Here is a 20,224-nt window from a genome sequence, read left to right as displayed (position 1 = left end):
TATCTGACGTTGATATCATATCTGACGTTGATATCAAAGTCGTTGATATCAAAGTCATGAGTATGTTATATCTGACGTTGATATCAAAGTCATGAGTATGTTATATCTGACGTTGATATCCAAGTCATGAGTATGTTATACCTGACGTTGATATCCATGTCATGAGTATATCATATCTGACGTTGATATCAAAGTCATGGGTATGTTATATCTGACGTTGATATCAAAGTCATGAGTACATTATATCTGACGTTGATATCCATGTCATGAGTATATCATATCTAACGTTGATATCAAAGTCGTGGGTATGTTATATCTGACGTTGATATCAAAGTCATGAGTATGTTATATCTGACGTTGATATCAAAGTCATGAGTATGTTATATCTGACGTTGATATCAATGTCATGAGTATATTATATCTGACGTTGATATCAAAGTCATGAGTATGTTATATCTGACATTGATGTCAAAGTCATGAGTATATTATATCTGTCCTTGATATCCATGTCATTAGTATGTTATATCTGACGTTGATATCCATGTCATGAGTATGTTATTTCTGGCCTTGATATCAATGTCATTAGTATGTTATATCTGACGTTGATATCAAAGCCATGAGTACATTATATCTGACGTTGATATCCATGTCATGAGTATATTATATCTGGCCTTGATATCAATGTCATTAGTATGTTATATCTGACGTTGATATCAAAGCCATGTGTATTTTATATCTGACGTTGATATTAAGGTCATGTGTATGTTATATCTGACGTTGATATCAAAGACATGTACAGTCAGGTGTATATAAAGCAGATGTTGACAATCAAAGCTATGAGTCCACTAAACCCGACGTTGACAATGAGTATATTTTATCTAACATTGACACACAGGTCATATTTGTCGTGTCCAATTTGGCTGTTGTATCTCTCTTTGCTTGTAAATAAATAAGATAGTAATTCTATGGCAGGTTGTTAACCAAGTAGTTTTACTTTACGTTTGTGTTGGTGCCTGCTGTGTTATGAGGATGTGTTTTTGTTAATTAAAATGTCACATTAATTAACTTTTAGTTATTGTGGGTCACAAAAGTTTAAAGCGCTGAGTGTGGATTTGAACTCACACCTTGAACTTGGGCTGTGTAATTTGACCTGCTCAGAGAGGAAGCTGTTGTTATTGTTGCTTCCGGCAGTGGGATTTATTCCAGTGATTTCTATAAGGTCGTTATGTGACCTAAATGGTCGTGTGCACTAGATGCTAAATCGTCCACTTTGTGTGTGTACTAGATGCTAAATCGTACACTTTGTGTGTGTTCTAGATGCTAAATCGTACACTTTGTGTGTGCACTAGATGCTAAATCGTACACTTTGTGTGTGTACTAGATGCTAAATCGTACACTTTGTGTGTGCACTAGATGCTAAATCGTACACTTTGTGTGTGCACTAGATGCTAAATCGTACACTTTGTTTGTGTGTACTAGATGCTATCGAAAGTTCCTGTACATACTTGAAGCTATATCGTATATTTTCGTGTGTGTACCAGATGCTAAATCGTACGCTTTGTGTGTGCGCTAGATGCTAAATTGTACACTTTGTTGGTGTATTAAATTACTAATCGTACACTTCGTGTGTTTACTAGATGCTAAATCGTACACTTTGTGCGTGAACCTTTTGCTGTCGCATGATTTTTGCGAATACTGGGTGCTCTATCGTTTTTGTGTGTGTGCACTGGGTGCTCTATCGTTCATTTGTGCGTGTACTGGATGCTATATATCCTTTATTTGTGTGTGCACTGGATACTATACATCGTTTATTTGTGTGTGTACTGGATGCTATCTATCGTTTATTTGTGTGTGTACTGGATGCTATCTATCGTTTATTTGTGTGTGCACTGGAAGCTATATGTCGTTTATTTGTGTGTCCTGGATGCTATATCGTTTATTTGTGTGTGTACTGGAGGCCATATCGTTTATTTGTTTGTCCTGGTTTGTATATCGTTTATTTGTGTGTGTCCTGGATGGTACATCGTTTATTTGGGTATGTACTTGATGGTATATCGTTTATCGGTGTGTCCTGGATGCTATATCGTTTATTTGTGTGTGTACTGGATGCTGAATCGTTTATTTGTGTGTGTACCGGATGCTATATCGTTTATTTGTGTGTGTACCGGATGCTATATCGTTTATTTGTGTGTGTACCGGATGCGATATTGTTTATTTGTGTGCGTACCGAATGCTATATCGTTTATTTGTGTGTCCTGGGTGCTATATCGGTTATTTGTGTGCACTGAGTACTATATCGTTTATTTGTGTGTGTACTGGATGTTATATCGTATATATGTCTGTGTACCGGATGCTATGTCGTTTATTAGTGTGTGTACCGAATGCTATATCGTTTATTAGCGTGTGTACTGGATGCTATATCGTTTATGTGTGTGTACCGGATGCTATATCGTTTATTTGTGTGTGTACCGGATGCTATATTGTTTATTTGTGTGTCCTGGGTGCTATATCGTGTATTTGTGTGTGCACTGGATGCTATATCGTTTATTTGTGTGTCCTGGATGCTACATCGTTTATTTGTCTTTATTTTTGTTGTGTACTGGATGCTATATCGTTTATTTGTGTGTGTACCAGATGCTATGTCGTTTATTTATGTGTGTACCAAATGCTTTATCGCTGATTTGTGTGTGTACCAGATGCTATGTCGTTTATTTGTGTGCGTACTGGATGCTATATTGGTTTTTTGTGTGCACTGGATCCTATATCGTTTATTTGTGTGTGTACTGGATGCTATATCGTTTATTTGTGTGTGTACTGGATGCTATATCGTTTATTTGTTAGTGTACCGGATGCTATATCGTTTATTTGTGTGTGTACCGGATGCTATATCGTTTATTTGTGTGTGTACCGGATGCTATATCGTTTATTTGTGTGTGTACCGGATGCTATATCGTTTATTTGTATGTGTACCGAATGCTATATCGTTTATTTGTGTGTGTACTGGATGCTATATCGTTTATTTGTGTGTGTACCGGATGCTATATCGTGTATTTGTGTGTGTACCGGATGCTATATCGTTTATTTGTGTGTGTACTGGATGCTATATTGTTTATTTGTGTTTCATGGGTGCTATATCGTTCATTTGTGTGTGCACTGGATGCTATATCGTTTATTTGTGTCTGTACTGGATGCTTTATCGTTTATTTGTGTGTACCGGATGCTATATCGTTTATTTGTGTGTGTACCGGATGCTATATCGTTTATTTGTGTGTGTACCAGATGCTATATCGTTTATTTGTGTGTGTACCAGATGCTATGTCGTGTATTTGTGTGTGTACTGGATGCTATATCGTTTATTTGTGTGTGTACCGGATGCCATATCGTTTATTTGTGTGTGTACCAGATGCTATATCGTTTATTTGTGTGCGTACCAGATGCTATATCGTGTATTTGTGTGTGTACTGGATGCTTTATATCCTTTATTTGTGTGTGTACCGGATGCTATATCGTGTATTTGTGAGTGTACCGGATGCTATATCGTTTATTTGTGTGTGTACCGGATGCCATATCGTTTATTTGTGTGTGTACTGGATGCTATATCGTTTATTTGTATGTGTACTGGATGCTATATCGTTTATTTGTGTGTGTAGCGGATGCTATAGCGTTTATTTGTGTGTGTACTGGATGCTATATCGTTTATTTGTGTGTGTACCGGATGCTATATCGTTTATTTGTGTGTGTACCGGATGCTATATATGTTTATTTGTGTGTACTGGATGCTATATCGTTTATCCGGATGCTATATCGTTTATTTGTGTGTGTACTGGATGCTATATCGTTTATTTGTGTGTCCTGGATGCTACATCGTTTATTTGTCTGCACTGGATGCTATATCGTTTATTTGTGTGTGTACTGGATGCTATATCGTTTATTTGTGTGTGTACCAGATGCTATATCGTTTATTTGTGTGTGTACCGGATGCTTTATCGTTTATTTGTGTGTACCGGATGCTATATCGTTTATTTGTGTGCGTACTGGATGCTATATCGTTTATTTGTGTGTGTACTGGATGCTATATCGTTTATTTGTGTGTGTACCGGATGCTATATCGTTTATTTGTGTACTGGATGCTATATCGTTTATTTGTGTGTGTACCAGATGCTATATCGTTTATTTGTGTGTGTACCGGATGCTATATCGTTTATTTGTGTGTGTACCGGATGCTATATCGTTTATTTGTGTGTGTACCGGATGCTATATCGTTTATTTGTGTGCATTATTACCGGATGCTATATCGTTTATTTGTGTGTGCCGGATGCTATATCGTTTATTTGTGCCGGATGCTATGTTTATTATGCTATATCGTTTATTTGTGTGTGCACTGGATGCTATATCGTTTATTTGTGTGTGTACCGGATGCTATATCGTTTATTTGTGTGTGTACCGGATGCTATATCGTTTTATTTATGTTGTGTACCATGGATGCTATATCGTTTATTTGTGTTTCACTGGATGCTATATCGTTTATTGTGTGTACCGGATGCTATATCGTTTATTTATTATCTGTATTGGTGCCAGATGCTATCGTTTATTTGTGTATTGTACCGGATGCTATATCGTTTATTTGTGTGTGTACCGGATGCTATATATCGTTTATTTGTTGTGTGTACCGGATGCTATATCGTTTATTTGTGTGTGTACCAGATGCTATATCGTTTATTATTTTGTGTAATTGTGGACGGATGCTATATCGCTTATTTATGTATGTATGGATGCTATATCGTTTATTTGTGTACCGGATGCTATATCGTTTATTTGTGCGTACCAGATGCCATATCGTTTATATTGTTATTGTATGCTGCAATCCGGATGCTATATCGTGTATTTGTGTGTGTACCGGATGCTATATCGTTTATTTATGTGTGTACCGGATGCTATATCGTTTATTTGTGTATTGTGTACCGATGCTATATCGTTTATTTGTGTGTGTACTGGATGCTATATCGTTTATTTGTGTGTACCGGATGCTATATCGTTTATTTGTGTGTGCACTGGATGCTATATCGTTTATTTGTGTGTACCAGATGCTATATCGTGTATTTATGTGTGTACCGGATGCTATATCGTTTATTTTGTGTGTGTACCGGATGCTATATCGTTTATTTGTGTGTACTGGATGCTATATCGTTTATTTGTGTGTGTACCGGATGCTATATCGTTTATTTGTGTGTGTACCGGATGCTATATCGTTTATTTGTATGTGTACTGGATGCTATATCGTTTATTTGTGTGTGTACCGGATGCTATATCGTTTATTTGTGTGTGTCCAGATGCTATATCGTTTATTTGTGTAATATCGTTAATCGTCGTATTTGTGTGTGTACCCGGATGCTATATCGTTTTATTTGTGTGTGTACTGGATGCTATATCGTGTATTTGTGTGTGTACCAGATGCCATATCGTTTATTTGTGTGTGTACCAGATGCTATATCGTTTATTTGTGTGTGCACTGGATGCTATATCGTTTATTTGTGTGTGGACCGGATGCTATATCGTTTATTTGTGTGTCACCGGATGCTATATCGTTTATTTGTGTGTGTACTGGATGCTATATCGTTTATTTGTGTGTGCACTGGATGCTATATCGTTTATTTGTGTGTGTACTGGATGCTATATCGTTTATTTGTGTGTGTACTGGATGCTATATCGTTTATTTGTGTGTGTACCGGATGCTATATCGTTTATTTGTGTATGGATGCTATATCGTTTATTTGTGTGTGTACCAAATGCTATATCGTTTATTTGTGTGTGCACTGGATGCTATATCGTTTATTTGTGTGTGTACCGGATGCTATATCGTTTATTTGTGTGTGTGTACCTGATGCTATATCGTTTATTTGTGTGTACCGGATGCTATATCGTTTATTTGTGTGTGTACCGGATGCTATATCGTTTATTTGTGTATTATGTCTGGATGCCGGATATCGTTTATTTGTGTATCATGGATGCTATATCGTTTATTTGTTTGTGTACTGGATGCTATATCGTTTATTTGTGTGTGTACTGGATGCTATATCGTTTATTTGTTTATTGTGGATATTATCATGGATGCTATATCGTTTATTTGTGTGTGTACCGGATGCTATATCGTTTATTTGTGTGTGTACCGGATGCTATATCGTTTATTTGTGTGTGTACCGGATGCTATATCGTTTATTTGTGTGTGTACCGGATGCTATATCGTTTATTTGTGTGTGTACCGGATGCTATATCGTTTATTTGTGTGTGTACCGGATGCTATATCGTGTATTTGTGTGTACCAAATGCTATATCCTTTATTTGTGTGTGCACTGGATGCTATATCGTTTATTTGTGTGTGTACCGGATGCTATATCGTGTATTTGTGTGTGCACTGGATGCTATATCGTTTATTTGTGTGTGTACCGGATGCTATATCGTTTATTTATGTGTACCGGATGCTATATCGTTTATTTATGTGTGTACTGGATGCTATATCGTTTATTTGTGTATCATGGATGCTATATCGTTTATTTGTTTGTGTACTGGATGCTATATCGCTTATTTGTGTGCGTACCGGATGCTATATCGCTTATTTGTGTCTGTACTGGATGCTATATCGATTATTTGTGTGTGTCCTGGATGCTATATCGTTTATTTGTGTGTGTACCGGATGCTATATCGTTTATTTGTCTGTGCACTGGATGCTATATCGTTTATTTGTGTGTACTGGATGCTATATAACGTTTATTTGTGTGTGTACTGAATGCTATATCGTTTATTAGTGTAACCTGGATGCTATATCGTTTATTTGTGTGTACCGGATGCTATATCGTTTATTTGTGTGTGTCCTGGATGCTATATCGTTTATTTGTGTGTGCACTGGATGCTATATCGTTTATTTGTGTGTGTACCAATGCTATATCCTTTATTTGTGTGTGCACTGGATGCTATATCTTTTATTTGTGTGTGTACCGGATGCTATATCGTTTATTTGTGTACTGGATGCTATATCGTTTATTTGTGTGTGTACCGGATGCTATATCGTTTATTTATGTGTGTCCTGGATGCTATATCGTTTATTTGTGTATCATGGATGCTATATCGTTTATTTGTTTGTGTACTGGATGCTATATCGTTTATTTGTGTGTGTACTGGATGCTATATCGTTTATTTGTGTCTGTACTGGATGCTATATCGTTTATTTGTGTGTGTACCGGATGCTATATCGTTTATTTGTGTGTACCGAGATGCTTTATATCGTTTATTTGTGTGTGTACTGGATGCTATATCGTTTATTTTGTGTGTACTGGATGCTATATCGTTTATTGTGGATGCTAACCGTTTATGCTATATCGTTTATTTTATTGTGTACCGGATGCTATATCGTTTATTTGTGTGTGTACATGGATGCTATATCGTTTATTTGTTGTGTGTACTGGATGCTATATCGTTTATTTGTTTGTGTGTACCGGATGCTATATCGTTTATTTGTGTGTGTACTGGATGCTATATCGTTTATTTGTGTGTGTACCGGATGCTATATCGTTTATTTGTGTGTGTACCGGATGCTATATCGTTTATTTATGTGTGTACTGGATGCTATATCGTTTATTTGTGTGTGTACCGGATGCTATATCGTTTATTTGTGTGTGTACTGGATGCTATATCGTTTATTTGTTATTGTACCGGATGCTATATCGTTTATTTGTGTCTGTACTGGATGCTATATCGTTTATTTGTGTGTGTCCTGGATGCTATATCGTTTATTTGTGTGTGTACCGGATGCTATATCGTTTATTTGTGTGTATCGTTTACCGGATGCTATATCGTTTATTTGTTTATGTGTACCGGATGCTATATCGTTTATTTGTGTGTGTACCGGATGCTATATCGTTTATTTGTGTCCTGGATGCTATATCGTTTATTTGTGTGTGTACCGGATGCTATATCGTTTATTTGTGTGTGTCCTGGATGCTATATCGTTTATTTGTGTGTGTACCGGATGCTATATCGTTTATTTGTGTGTGCACCGGATGCTATATCGTTTATTTGTGTGTGTACCGGATGCTATATCGTTTATTTGTGTGTGCACTGGATGCTATATCGTTTATTTGTGTGTGTACCGGATGCTATATCGTTTATTTGTGTGTGTACCGGATGCTATATCGTTTATTTGTGTATATCGTTTATTTGTGTGTGTACCGGATGCTATATCGTTTATTTATGTGTGTCCTGGATGCTATATCGTTTATTTGTGTATCATGGATGCTATATCGTTTATTTGTTTGTGTACTGGATGCTATATCGTTTATTTGTGTGTGTACTGGATGCTATATCGTTTATTTGTGTATCATGGATGCTATATCGTTTATTTGTGTGTGTACCGGATGCTATATCGTTTATTTGTGTGTGTACCGGATGCTATATCGTTTATTTGTGTGTGTACCGGATGCTATATCGTTTATTTGTGTGTGCACTGGATGCTATATCGTTTATTTGTGTGTGTACCGGATGCTATATCGTTTATTTGTGTGTGTACCGGATGCTATATCGTTTATTTGTGTGTGTACCGGATGCTATATCGTTTATTTGTGTGTGTACTGGATGCTATATCGTTTATTTGTGTGTGTACCGGATGCTATATCGTTTATTTGTGTGTGTACTGGATGCTATATCGTTTATTTGTGTGTGTACCGGATGCTATATCGTTTATTTGTGTGTGTACCGGATGCTATATCGTTTATTTGTGTGTGTACTGGATGCTATATCGTTTATTTGTGTATCATGGATGCTATATCGTTTATTTGTTTGTGTACTGGATGCTATATCGCTTATTTGTGTGCGTACCGGATGCTATATCGCTTATTTGTGTCTGTACTGGATGCTATATCGATTATTTGTGTGTGTCCTGGATGTTTTGTCGTTTATTTGTGTGTGTACCGAATGCTGTATCGTTTATTTGTCTGTCCTGGATGCTATATCGTTTATTTGTGTGTACTGGATGCTATATAACGTTTATTTGTGTGTGTACTGAATGCTATATCGTTTATTAGTGTATCCTGGATGCTATATCGTTTATTTGTGTGTACCGGATGCTATATAGATTATTTGTGTTTGTCCTGGATGCTATATCGTTTATTTGTGTGTGTACCGAATGCTATATCGTTTATTTGTGTGTCCTGGATGCTATATCGTTTATTTGTGTGTGTCCTGTATGCTATATCGTTTATTTGTGTGTGTACTTGATGCTATAGCGCTTATTTGTGTGTTTACTGGATGCTATGTACTTCATTTTCTTGTGTGTATAGTAGATACTATGTATACACGGGAAACTCGACCGATGTATTTCCAAAAAGTTCCACTCAAGTCCACGAGACTAGGTACACTGAAGACACACACACAATGAAATACATTGTCGGGTCAAAAATGGGATTCGATCCAACATCCAGCGGATCTTGGGACTTCGAAACCAGTTCTAGCGCAAGGCCACAGAATTAATACAGCTGTCCCTCAAAACTCATGAAAGGAAAACCAAAGCAGAAAAAATCGACTTTGCTTCAAAATTCAGATTCATAAAACAAATGTTTATCAGAATGAAACCACTCAAATTCAATAAATCATGTTAAAACAATAAAACACGGTTACAACTGCGCATGATGTTGTGTTGCAAAAGATAAATGAATCGTGAAGTAGGTGAGTATTGTTTGACGCGGGAACAGACATTCACACGCTCACACACACACACACACACACACACACACACACACACACACACACACACACACACACAATCTCAAACACACACAAAATCACACAAAAATCTCAAACACACACAATCTCAAACACACACAATCTCAAACACACATTCACTTACACTCCCTCACACACACGCACAGACCATTTCACCTCACCGAAAATCCAAAGTTTTTCTCGAAGGGATTTGCTTCTGAAGCAGGTCTCGCGTGATGAGATAAAGTTCCAAACATCTGCAACCGTCGGGGAACACTTCAGGAACCGTTGTGGATGGGCAGGAAAACAACAACTGCCCAACCGACCTATACACAGAGTGTCCAAGTAGATACAGACATGTATATGTGACTCTTGACGGTCAGAAAGCGTGCTGCTTGACCGCTCTGTCAACACCGTGTTTGTTTCGCAGCTGCAGAAAGATAGAAATAACACCCTCGTTGTGGAGACGTGACTGAAGAACCTCTCTCCGCGGGGTCCTATTGACACCAGGGGTTAGCGAGCACACGCGAAATAACTCGAGATTTGACGAGAACAGAAAGAACAATGAGACGTGATCTCATGAAACACAGGGTATGCATGGCTGGAACCGCAACAATGTGTATGTCGGGTATTGCTCGTTGAAGTCCGTGCTCTGTATCTTCGAGCATTTTACCTTCATATCATTACTCAAATATCACCCGTTAAGGTCTAGAAAGCCGTCCTTTATGTAATAACGTTACTATTTATGACGACATATTTTTTGTCCGGTATGGTACTGAGACTTTTTCATGCAAATCTGCATGCAAATATCCTTTGTGCGTAAACTAGTCCTGACTTCATTTTATAAATGTAACTTCAATAAATATTCATGCAACTAGTAAAATGAAAACAAATGAATATTTCTACGTCAAACGTCAATTACATAAGTTATCTTTCCTGTTTGCAACCAAACAGCAGCATTCCCACAAGGGCTTGTGCATTTGTTATGCAAGTTCTAAATAAAACATCCATCTGTTTTTTTCATCTTGGGAATCAATGATGGTCCAAGGGCGTCTAATGACACCGGGTGGTCACTCTAGTTGATGGGTTAGAATCCTGTCTGACGGCGATAGATGTTGAGCAGAATGTCAGTCACTGGGATTCTGGTTTGAAATCAGGCTGCACACACGTTACATTGGTTGGTTGGTCGTTTAACGCCGCATTCAACAACATTCTAGCTATATGGCGGCGGTCTGTAAATAATCGAGTCTGGACCAGACAACCCAGTGATCAACATCATGCATTGCAACTGGGATGTGATTATACACACTACCACCGTACACTGAAAATAATAACTGTGTGTTTACTGTGTTTGGTGTCTACTCTTACGGGACAAAATAATATCTTGAAGAGCTGTCTAAAGAAATATATCTAAAAGTACTATCGGAAATAGAAAATAACTGTTTTTTCGCATTTATATCTACAGTTTAAGTGTGGTTAACATGTGAAAGTATGAAATACTAGTATCTGTTAAACTAAGTTCGGCCTAACTACAGTCTCAATGGTAGGGAGATAGAATATGTAGAAAACGGACTTTACTGAGGGGGAAATTAGTGCAGAAATGAGCAATGCGGGGGTTTTCTAAGTCCAAAGCCACTTATTTGGGACAGACCATGGCTTTATGCAAATTAGTGTGCGATGATATTGTATTACAAAGGACACTTTTTAAATTCCCAGTTTGAAATTAAACTTAGCTTCATTATAAATGATAGCTGACGTACAAAATAATAACTTTCATACTGAAACTATTAAGGATATAGCTACCATGGCGTCTCACTATCACTATAAAAAGAAACAGGTAAGAGGGTCATCACAAAAGCAAAACCACAACGGGTGTCGCAGACGGTGGTTGGGGTCGGGCTGGGAGATAGAGATAAGATATTTTGAGACCCATATATTTTGAGACATTTAAAACGATGGCTGATTTAAACTTTTCTATGGGTATGGGTACCATCCTCTTGTACATATCACAACATAAACTTTATGAAAGAAAGACACGTAAGATGTTAATCAATAGATGAGACATGTTCAACACACATGAAAAGCATAAAATATCATTGAGATGACCCCTGTGCCTGTACACAGCGCATGCATTTCATGCCAGGTGAGTCGACGGTCCGTCGTCATACCTGGCTGAGCGACCTAATTGCCATCTATAGTCTAATCTATTGTTTTCAGCAGCTATTCGTATTTTTTAAGTTTTGCCCGATTTTACGAGTCAACGTGCTTTTCTGGATATCCTATTACACATCCCACTGAACGCCCAGTTAGGCCGAAGTGGGTTATTTCGACATAATATGCCATTTGCAATTGTGTAATTTTAGGATACAGAGTAACAGCCTAAAACAGTTTATTTCTATTTCCGGTAGTACTTTTAATACAAATCCCCTCATCCCACTTGAATTATATACGGGCGATCCGACATAAGCAGTGTAACATGGGGGAAACGTGTTGGACAACCAACAATCGTTACCAACATTTACACGATCACCACGAGAACTTGACAGGTGATTGACATCATGAACATCGATCTACTCAATCCAGTAGTTCATGTTGGATTGACAGAACGACGGACACATTTGCGGTACTATGGTACCTTAATGAACATCGTGAAGATCCGTGTTAGAATTGATAACACATGCTTGTCGGAAGAGGCGACTAACGGGATCGGGTGGTCAGGCTCGCTGACTTGGTTGACACATGTCATCGTATCCCAATTGCGTAGATAGATGCTCATGATGTTGATCACTGGATTGTCTGATCCAGATTCGATTATTTACAGATCACCACCAAATAGCTGGAATATTGCTGAGTGAGGCTTTAAAAAACAACCCAACTAATAATGATGGGGTCATCGGGACGGACGACCTTTGGTCACCTCTTACGACCAACATAAGATGCGGGGACCTCCGTTTACCCCCGGGGGGTTCGGGGGTGGAGGTTATATTTTGTTGTTTAATGACCCACTCAACAGTATTACAGCTATATGGCCATGGTCTGAATATAATCGAAACCGGGCTAAGCAATCCGGTGACTGTCATCACGGGATACGATTTTCCCCAAGTCAGCGAGCCTGACTTCCCGATCACTCGCCACCTCTTACGACAAGCATGGGTTACTGAAGGCCAAATCTGAACAGCAATCTTTACGGGGATATTCTTTCTGTATTTTAATGACAATTGACCTATTCACACTTGACCATGTCCGAAACACCTTGCCTTTCGAAAACGGAATAGATTATTTGTTCTATCAAACAGATAATAAACTATTTTTGCGTCAAAGGATGCATCCACAACTCACCCAGAAAAAAAAATCATCGGATGTTGGAAAGACATGAAACCCGTTGGTCACAATTTCGCCAGTATTTCATCAAGTTGCAAAATCTTAAAATATCCGTTAAGCTAAAATATCTCCCGGAAGAGAGGACGACGTGACTCTGGGTGGGGCGGAAGAATATTAACACTTTAAACAAAACTAAGAAATTAGGGTCGTCTGTTCGTTGTTCCTAAAATAATTTTTCACATAAAGCTATGTCGTGTTTAAACAATAATGTGGCTGATGCTAGTTATGACGGAGGAGGTGCAGTGGGCATTTCTCGTCTCCCGTCTCCAAACAAACAACTTCCGCTATAAATGACGGAATTTTCACTGACTCGCTGTGAAAATGCGCCAAGTCAACAGATAATTTTTGCTTTTTTTCATAAAATCAAAATCAATATTATTGTTGTAAGTGTTTTCTTGTTAACCCTTCAGATAGGAGGGACGGTGTTTAGAGTTCAATATACCAATAAAAGGTAGAGAAAGTTTTAAGGTCTTATTTTTACTATATAGTCGGGGCCTGACCACCCGATCCCGCCTCCAAGTCAAAACATTGGTTACACAACAGTCTCGTTTCCTGTTGACTGGGTCCCGTCCTATTGCGCAACTTCGTACAATAACCAGTCCAGAATTTTGGGACCAATTCATTTAACCGGATACATATAAATTATTAATCAGTATTATTTGATACATCTAAACACTTGTATATTGCAACACTACGCTCCTTGTAATCCTTGCAAACACGTCGTGCAGCGTGCTCTGTCGTACAGCGAACTCTGACAAACGGAAACCTGGTAATCGTGGAAATCTCAAAACGAGGCTCTCTCCTGCTAGAAAAGTTTGCCGGCCTGGTACGGACTTGATATTATTTCAATCACATTTTGCGTTACAGAACTACATTGAATAAGCACAAACAACACATAACAGTGTGCCAGATGTATTGTGAATCATTTTACGACCTCACCAAACAGGGGCAGTCTGTGACGTCTTAGTTAAGGTCATGCTGCCTACACCTCGCCATAAAATATAGAAATACGATGTTATTAAAGTTTAAAATTGTAAATACCATTTTCTTATGAAAGAAGGACTTGGAATTCAGTGTAACCATAGTTGTTTGTGATGTCTTGTTTCACTTTCACACAAGAAAATTCGGATCGGCTGAAATGTAGGTCATTGTCTGAACAGGTTAATGAGACTCATGGACTTTAACATGCTTACTCATAAACAGTATTGGGTAAACTCTATATAGCTGTGAGTGAATTTGGTTTCAGGACACTTTGAACAGCGAACGTTGTATTACATGATGTGTGTCTCTGATGTAAGAGGGATCGGTTGGGTAATTGAGTGGTTAAAGTGTTCGCCCGACACGCTGGAGGTCCGGGCTTGAATCCCAGTTTAGCTACGCCACGTGAGACCATTATTGGTGTCACTCACTCACCACCACTCACTCACTCACTCACTCATCCACACTCACACTCACTCACTCACCTCACTCACTCACTCACTCACTCACTCACCCACCCACCCACCCACCCACCCACCCACCCACCCACTCACTCACTCACTCACTCACTCACTCACCCACCCAACCACACTCACTCACTCACTCATTCATAAAAAACCACTCACTCACTCTCTCACTCATTCACTCATCCACCCACCCACTCACCCACCCATTCACTCACTCACTCACTCACGTCATACAACTGTTACTTCTTCGGTGAATCCCAAGCAAGGTTTTGATGCTGCCAAGCTGTGATTATCATTAGAGCGTATCCAGGATTCGAACCCACAGTCACATAATCCTAGCACGGTTTATATACTGGGCCACTTGTACACCCCACTCACTCATATAAGTTTCCTGTCTGTTTATGGTCTTTCAGAACGAACCCGTTATTCCAAGCTATTTGTAAACGTATTTTCGGTTCATAAATCGTCGTGGAAAAACATTAATTCGACAATTAAAAATGACATCGCCATGCCATTGTAACAACAGATCGATGTCATACCACAACCACCTATGTTCGGATGAACAAACAAATCGCTAACATATATTCTCTGGAGAAAGTCTCATTAACTGGGAAAACCGACTTTCTCTGTGGCTCTTTGTAAACAGTATAATAACAATATCTTATGGATAACCATTTAGCTGTTGTGGGTTGATGTTGTGTTGGCGCCGGGGGATGTATGGAGCCCCTCGTGGCTGGAACGGCGATGTGGGGATGCACTGATTGTGTTTAGCAAGAAGTATGCTAATCAATTAAATCTTTCTTTAAAATGAAACTCATTTTCCGAACTATTCTCAGATGACAAGTGACAATACTTTGTTCAGCAAATCATCAAATCTACACCACCTTGTTCATCTTCGGTACATTAAACCTACGAGATGTTCCTACATCATGTAGATTATAATTCTTTGTTCGCAAAATCATTTCAGTGATAAGAACTTATCACAGTAGAATGTAATTTCCAGGCATTCATAATTAATAAACTTGGTTGTTTACAAAAAAAAATAATCTTCGGTTTTGACATTTTGAATTTGAGAGGTTCATTCAACCCAAACGCTTTGCCTCTCCCCAGAGAATAGATTCAATTTGCTGTAAAGGCAAAGTAGCTATGACAACCATGTGTATTGACTAGTGTTGGGAATTGGTTGAATTCTCATTATTGGTAATTGGTTTATAACAGCTGATCAATCATCGAAACAAATGGTTTTCGTCGGATTCATTTCAGTGCCATATATTTGTCATGTGATAAGCTTAAGTAATCTCACTTATCTGAAGATTAAAAGATTTTTCAATTCAATCATCATACTCTATGCAAAATGCAAGCTGCAACATGCTCTATTTTATAATAACTCATTCGGCTATTATATTCAATGTATTAATTTTCATAGAGTTTGAAAACAATGTTTTATCGTGTTTGTAACATGTTTGTCAAGCTCGTGAATGAACTGTCCCCCGCCTAAAAGCGGCATAAAACCCAACTCACTCACTCACTCGTGACAGGATTCGCCGGTACAATTTTTCCATGAGTTTTTGACTTCGTTTAAATATGACATGATTCATATCTAAATAATTTTTCTGGACAGTTTTGTTTTTGTCTTGTCTGCTTTTTGCTAGGCATAGAATCCAAAATGTTCCCAAAACTTGGAGCAAAATCTTTAGCTGGAAAAACTGCATTTTATCTCCGGTTACTATCAAAAACAGCAACTAACACATGGGACGAAAGCAAACCTCGCTTAACACTAAATACGTCGCTTAAAATCAAACAACAACACAGAGATGTAACATTTAAACATTTAACATCTGAACCTGTTATTCTACGTATTTTGCCACATGATTTAGCAATCTTTGCTAGTATTCGTAAACCAATTTCTACAGATATGCACAAATATCTTCCGGACAATCTGTCGTGCAGGATTTGATACCTACCCTATCTTGCTGCTGAGTGACGATGGTTTCACCATCCGATGATAAGTGGAACTACAAACTTTAGCAGCCAAATTAAGGCCTTGGTAAGTCCCTAATCCCGTTCCACCATTGTGTATACTACTGGTGGAGGTACATGCAAAATTTCACTAAAATCGGTGTAACGTTTTGGGAAATATTGACTGTTAAGTGAGCATGGGGTCCGTCTGGCAAAAGGCTAAATGTTCAAGGTATTGTCGTAATTAAGTCTTAATTAACCTAATGAAGGTATAAGAATCTCATTTTCGCTAGGGCTACCCATTTTTCAGCAACTATTTGTTTTCGACCCGACACCAAGGTTGCTCGAACTTCCAATTAGACAAATGGAGTTGCTACAGTATACAGGATACACTCCGACAACAACAACTACGGCAAAGCAATCGCAGCAACTTTCCAAGAAATGAGCATTCGGTGCAGCAAATCGATCGCACACCACCTCCTACTGGAAAACACGAACGACAACAATCTCGTGTCCGATATCTCGACGGTAGACTATGTCGCCGGAAATCACGGGAATACCCATCTGCAACCACATTTTTAAGTATTTAGTGCTGTCATTTTTATCACCATGACTGATGCTTAATGTGTGTACAGATATTTTCCAGTAGGTGACATTTGGTGCGGAACTGGGGTTGATGTGCTCAGCTTCCTGTGGTCGGATAATTAGCCTGATAAGTTAGCCGGGATTTGTGTTTTTAGTGTAGATTAAAGGCCAGACTGTACCCATGTGTGTACATGGAATGGCTGTTGACAGCATGGATGAATTTAAAAAATGTAACGTTACTATAGAAGTCTTTGAGAAAACATTTGGTGTTGTGTAACCCAAAGGGCTGAACATGTTCTGTCCTACCGGCAACAAGCGCCATTCATACAGTAAGTTGGTTAGTTATTGTTTTACGCCGCACTCAGCAGTGTTCCAGCTATATGGCGGCGGTCTGTAAATAAATAATCGAGTCTGGACCAGACAATCCAGTGGTCAAAAGCATAAGCATCGATCTACTCAACTGGCATACGATGACATGTGTCAACAAAGCCAGCGAGTCTGACCAATTCGATCCCGTTCGTCGCCTCTTCCGACAAGCATGGGTTACTGAAGACCAATAATAACCCGGATCTACATGGGTCAAAAGAGAAGTAATTACTAATTACAGCCCTACGACACACAGAAACACCCCTGCCATGCGACGGCGACTTTAGCAAACGAACCAGACAATCAAGTGATCAATGACCTAGAACACCCTGTTGATAAATCTGAATTATGGCTACTGTGTAAAAGTTCAGACATTCCGCTGCTTACAAATAAAGATCGAAACATGTTTTGGAAATAGATTTGTTTTACACTGACTGAGTTTAGTTTACGCCGCTTTTAGCAATATTCCAGCAATATCACGGCGGGTGACACCAGAAAGTGGCTTCACACATTGTGCCCATGTGGGGAATCGAACCCGGGTCTTCGGCGTGATGAGCCAACGCTTTAACCACTAGGGTTACTCCACCGCCCCCGTTTTGTTTTACAGCAAAGTGGGGTCAGCTTGCATGTTTTGGGATGAAAAATTTCTTTGTAGTTGACTCAACACAGACCAATACTGCTGAACACAATGTTTGTCAAACGTTGCCATTTGAAAGCAGCATTGATAGTCCTCAGTACAGATAATAAAATTGTGACAGTGATGGTTAGGTTGATCAATCTCTCTCGGTGTGGGAACAGGAGTAATTCGTAATGCTTGGTTTGAATGCACTCTTTCACTATTTCTCCATATAGCTGGAATATTGCTGAGTGCGGCTTTAAACAACAAACAAAGCACATCATTATATGTGAGTCCATCTTTTGTTGAAAAAAGATACTGAATGAATACCTTGAATGGTTTAAACATTTAATGACGAAGTGCATCGTTTGCTGGGGAAATACTGACATTATGAGAAAGAAAGGTGTGAAATAATATTGCTCTGCTCTGGGTTCAAGAACAGAATTCATTTAAGGAATTCAACCTTTTCATCGAAACACAGAAGGTGATTATAGTATTTGTGTTTTCATAAATGCAGATTATGCTTCAGTGATGGTGTTCCCAGGCATGTTTGACGAATTTGATGACATCTGAAAGGAAGGATACCTCGTCCGTTGTGTCATGTCCGATCGTTCTTCTGGTACGTCATCCTGTGCATCAAAGGAACTACCTCTGTGTGAGTCTGTCCTGGGAAGCTGAGATCAGATGATGGAGACGACAATCAACCTCATCATTTCGACACCTACGTGTCATGCTGGAGATTGTCATAGACATTTCCGGACAGCCTTGATAACTCCACCCCTTGAACACTGAATGCCCTGCCCCTCCCAGAGTCCCCCTGAAGCATGCCGAGAACGTCTTTTGACCAGGCGCCATAGAAGGAGCTTTGTTTGACAGCCGGTGTTTCAGCTTTACAATAGTTACCTCCCTTTATTACACGGATTTATATCGCTTGAATATGAAAACTAGTTGATAAAAAAATATTAAGGAACAGAACGAATTGAGTGAGTGAGTAAAGTGTTTACCTCGCTTTCATCAATGTTCCACTTATGGCCTTTATATTGCCGTCATGTGGAGAATCGAACCCGGGACCTCGGCGTGACGAGCGAACGCTTTATAGGCTACCCTACAACCCCTTACCGTAATACTCACTAGAAGCGTCATTATGGTGCTGATTAACATCGAAACGCAATCTAGACGGACCGAGAATGGCAATAATCATCAAACGCGTGGGTGTCACTGGTGCAAGGGGCGATGGGTAACCTAGTGGTTAAAGCGTCCGCCTCGTCACGCTTGAAGACCCGGGTTCGATTCCCCACATGGTTACAATGTGTGAAGCCCATTTCTGGTGCCCCCCACCGTGATATTCCTGTAATATTGCTAAGAGTGGCGTAAGACCAGACTCACTTACTCAATCGCTCAATCTGCACGGCGGATTGTGGCGCCTCGTTTTTTAAAGTGAGCCATAATGTGGTCACAAGAGCTGGAAGACGCAAACACTCTGTCAGCTTTTTGCGTACGGTAGTAGTTGAAGAATATATCCAAATGACATCCTTAAATTATGGTGTATTACATAACAGGGGTTCTACCTAGTTAACTGTGGATGTTCGTTTGTTGTATAACACCGCACTCAGCAATGTTCCAGATATATAGAGGCGGTCTGTAAATAATCGAATTTGGACCAAACAATCCTGTGATCAATGTCATGGAGCATCGATCTACGCAACCGGGATACGGTGAACTGTTACAAATATACATGTCAGTTAGCCTGACCGCCTGATCCCGTTAGTCGCCACTTACGACAAGCATGGATTGCTGCTCACGATCGATTCTAACCCGGATCGTCACGGGTGACCTGCGGCACTTTCAATTGTAAATATAGTTAGTACTGTAAAAATTAAGGTATCCTTCTACTAACATGGCCAACAAAGACAGAATTGTCTATATATGCCTTTTATCAACACTGATAATGTTTCTTCGAAAGAATATTTTACAGCGCATCTCACTCCAGCTTGCTACTTCGTACATTAAGATTCTGTCAAAGATATTTTACGAGCGCTTCATCCATCAGCGGATTTCACTGCGGAGAGCTAACTGAGTTGATATATCTTCCTTGTATTTGACTCTGTACGTACATATTTGT

Source organism: Haliotis rubra, unplaced genomic scaffold (genome assembly GCF_003918875.1).
Source record: "Haliotis rubra isolate DU_JTF1 unplaced genomic scaffold, ASM391887v1 Scf1001, whole genome shotgun sequence".
Taxonomy (NCBI): Eukaryota; Metazoa; Mollusca; class Gastropoda; order Lepetellida; family Haliotidae; genus Haliotis; species Haliotis rubra.
The sequence above is the reverse complement of the archived record's forward strand: the minus strand, read 5'-3'. Positions refer to the sequence as shown.